This window comes from Rhea americana, unplaced genomic scaffold (assembly GCF_003343005.1).
Source record: "Rhea americana isolate MKP2758 unplaced genomic scaffold, rheAme1 scaffold_51, whole genome shotgun sequence".
NCBI classification, from domain to species: domain Eukaryota; kingdom Metazoa; phylum Chordata; class Aves; order Rheiformes; family Rheidae; genus Rhea; species Rhea americana.
The window spans coordinates 2,478,843-2,482,751 of record NW_028186657.1 but is presented as its reverse complement, the minus strand read 5'-3'; the positions used below and the strand labels follow the sequence as shown (position 1 = coordinate 2,482,751).

Here is a 3,909-nt window from a genome sequence, read left to right as displayed (position 1 = left end):
GGGAGAGACAGAGAATATGGCTATCAGCATGAAAAGACTTTAGAATTCAGGATTTCACACTTGCCTCAGTAAGGAATGAGGCTCCTAACAGATTATTTGTATATAACTGACAACTTACAAACTTCTAGTTATCACTCACTGCTGCACTCCATCAGCCATGCCTTTCTGGAAGAGGTCCAGACTTAACATAGCAAAACTAGAACCTCTGACAAGTATAATATTCATTGTATATAAAAATACTAAGCTATTCTTWAAGAATAGCTTGAAATTAGATTTTTTTTAATTACAATTAAGTAGCTGAAGACTATCAAGTCTACTAGTAGTTCTGGCAAGAAACTATAGATTACTTCAACTCCAGAGACTTTAGGTAGTCAGCTGTAACAAGTATCAGTTTTCTAGAAAAAACTATCACTTTCACTTTTGACTTAGTTCAAGTACAACAGATTAAAGCCAGCATAACAGCTAGCACCACCCTAAGACCAGCTCTCCTTCAATTTCCTCTCCTTCATTTTCCATTTTTTATGTTAAAGTCAGACAAAAATGCTCAGATTCTAGTATTAAGAACTGCAATAATCAAGTATTTTCTAACTCATCTAAAAGGTCATTTCTGTTAACTTTGTGAATGCTGTCCCAGAGGTATCTACTGTTATGAGTAAAAATACTAGTGTGTACATAGAGTAACATCACCTTTACTTTCCTTAGGGTACTTTCATTAAAAAGTGTTGCTCTGTATGTAGTTGTAACAATTTGCAAGAAGAAAGAAAAGCTCAATTTTTTTGAACTGATCTTCCAACAGATCCTCAGAGACTTCAGAACATGAGTGGTACATCAAAACCAAGATGCATCTTTTCAAAAATGTAAACACACTTAAAAGTCACTCTTAAGAGCCCAAACATGAACTGCAATAAGCAAACCTACAGATCTTTGGAGTATGTTTCAAAAAGATTGCATATAAGGACACAAAAATTAAGACTGCAAGGAAGAGCTTGCTGTTTGGTCAGCTGCCTAAAGATTTCATGTTTAGAACCAAGAGCTTCAAATTTGGAGTATCACCAGTTGCATGATGAACTCAAATTATTGTTATTCTGGCAGCAACAAATGGACAGAAGAGCAGAAGAACAAGATTTAATAAATCACAGTGAGGAAAAAAAGCTTTCCCACTACATACTTATTTTACATTCCTGTTTGAGACTGCAATGCCACCAAAAAAAAAAAAGCGCGCAATTCCTTCTCTAAACAAACAAATCCCCACTATCACCACAGAATTCCTACTRAAGAGCCCAAAGTTTACACTTGGCCCATACGCTCGAAGTAAGATTTGTCTGCATGTCTTCTTTATTTTGCTTATGTTTTCTAGCCTTCTAGTGATTAACCCACTTAAAGATATAACCTAGACATAAAAAAGGCTGCTGCCCATTTCCCACAGGCRAGGAACTGGAGACCCATTTGGCCTAGATTTGACATATATAGGATTCTTTTCAAGAAACTTGCACTTTAAAATCTTTAAGATATACAAAATCCTTTAGAAAAAGAATCATACCAGCCTAGAGACCTCTGCAAATCTATAATTGTAGTTTCTAGTGTGCTCTAATTTGTATGTTCTGCTAAACTGTCCTTTAGCAAAAATAGTTCCACCCCATAAGCATACCAACTGAAGCATCTCTGAAAAAGTTGAGTTCAGTTCACAAGACAATCATTTTATTGAGTACTACAGAACTGCCTTATTAGAAAATTCATTCAGTTTGTTGTTTATAGAGAAGGAATAAGAAAATAGAAACCTTGGTCAAAAGAAAGATTTCAGAAAAGAACTTAAAACCAGCTTTTGTGTCAACTTCTGCACTCACTTTTCTTTGGGATGTTATTCAAGAAGTCTCTTGGCAGTCAAAAAACAACCCAACACGCACACCAAGTTTGATTTATGGCACCTGGAAGTGTTAGCTTTCAGAGCTTGATAGCAGTGTCCACATTTCCTAAAGCTGTCACTGCTTGTGAGAGCACAGGCTAGACAAAAATAGCATGCACTGGAAACATGGCGGCTTGCTGCAAATGCTGCTTTCAACCAATTGTGAAAAAGTCATTTTCTTTGTAATGAATACTCACTATGGGCAACTCTTAACATGAAAGTTCACCAGATAAGCCCATTAAGAAATAATAACACATTATATCATACAGTTCAAGACTAAAATGTACAGGAAAGAGATGCTTGAAACCTCATCCCTGGCCTTCTAGCAAATGTATCTAGGGTTTTACAAGATGCTGGAAAGTCTTCATAAACACACTACTTCGCATTTAAATCTTGTGTTAATCCCAGATCCAGCCAAGGTCATGCAGTACATCGGGGCAAGATACATTCTTGCTTTCTATATGAGCTATAACCCCTGTCTCCACCTGTAAAGTTGGAGAACGTCAGATACACACRTACAATCTGATGTACTGAGAGGCCTCTGCAATTACCGAATAGTAGTGCTCAACCTACAGCTAACCCACCATGGAAGTGGCCTACCCCAGCTAAATGCCAGGTCTAGGGGCTCACCCCCAGCCGGGGGGGGGGGGGAAAGCAGGAGGAGGTGGGGGAAGAGCAGGTTCCGCAAAGCCGCGAACAAAGCTCGCGGTTCCGCATCTCCACTCGGGGAGTGAAGCCCCCTCCCTCGGGTGGGTGCCTCCTCGGGGAGCCTCCTTTCCCCCCCCCTTCAAAAAAAAAAATAACGCTCCCGGCTACCTATTTCTTTTCCGAGTGGATACACCATGGTATCCGGCTCCCAGGACTCTGCTTGGCGCTGCCGCCGGGGGCAGGGGGCTCCCCGCGATCCCCAAGCGGGCTGCCGAAGCCCGTCTGCGGGGCAGGCGGGCCGGGCGCCCGCCGCACAGCGCCGCTGAGCCGCGCCGGGCCCGGGGCGTCCCCTGCGCACGGGGCCGGGCCCATCGGGCCGCGGGGAACCCCTTCACCCCCCCCCAACAGCGCGCGGCCTACCCCCGAGTCGGGCAGACTGAGCCAGGCCCGGCGCGTGCTGGCCACAACCGTCCCCGGAAGGACGCGACCTCGCCGCCGGCTGCTCCCCGCGGCGGCCGTTGGCCCTCGCGCCCACCCCCCTCACCTGCGAGGCGGAGCGGGACGGGAGCAGGAGGCGTTACAGGCGTCACCACAGGCCGGCCCGACGGACAAGAAGCACCTCACGCAACGGCGTGCTCAGCCGCCGGCTACATATATCCGGCGCGCAGCCTAGCCCGGCGGCAGGCGGTTTAGCCAATAAGAGAGCGGCATTCGCCCTCACTCGGATGCTGGTTGGCCCACCCAGGGGAAAGAAGGCGGGCGGACGACTGAGTGGCAGCACGCTCCACAAACCACGCAGCCCAGCTCCACAGAGCCGTAAGCGTGATTGACACCTACCTGAGCCAATGGGAGATGGCGCACCCGCTGCTAGGGTGGAGCGAGACCTGGTGGATTTCCCTGGCAGCCAATAGAACGACGCTCCCTGACTGCTAGGCGCGAGGGGCGGCACTGGCCTGACGCGGTAGTGTGGTTGAGCTGCACAGCAGCGCCCTTGAGAAGGTGCTGGTAAACCCCGTTATAGATAGGGGCGGCACCCCGTGCGGCATGGAGCGCGGCGGCCAATGGGGGAGCGCGGCGCGCCCTGACGGACAGGCCGACTCCCGCACGTTCTTAAAGGGGCAGGCAGCCCGCGGCGAGGGCGGCGTGCCGCACCAGCACCACCCCCTGCCGGAGGGACGGGGCCCACGCCCAGCGCGGCGCCTGCCGCCGAGGGGAGGCCTGAAGGCGCCCGGACTTAACTGCGCCGCCCCCCGGCTCTGCACCCCTCGCACCGCCAGCCCCACCACGGTGGGCAGCCCCGAGGCGCCCGCAGCGCAGCTGGCCGCCAGGGCCGCGCCGCGGCCTGCACGGGCCGAGCA

At 49.3% G+C, this 3,909-nt stretch overlaps 1 protein-coding gene across 3 annotated transcripts in view; it reads right to left on the bottom strand.

Moving 5' to 3' along the window:
• G3BP1 (G3BP stress granule assembly factor 1) overlaps positions 1-3,224 on the bottom strand; it is a 24,943-nt gene extending 21,719 nt beyond the window's left edge. For all 3 annotated transcript variants that reach the window (XM_085317919.1, XM_085317921.1, XM_085317920.1), the window contains exon 1: positions 3,096-3,224. The gene's annotated coding sequence lies outside the window, so the exon portion shown is untranslated. The remainder of the gene's footprint in view (positions 1-3,095) is intronic.
• Positions 3,225-3,909: the final 685 nt, after the last annotated feature.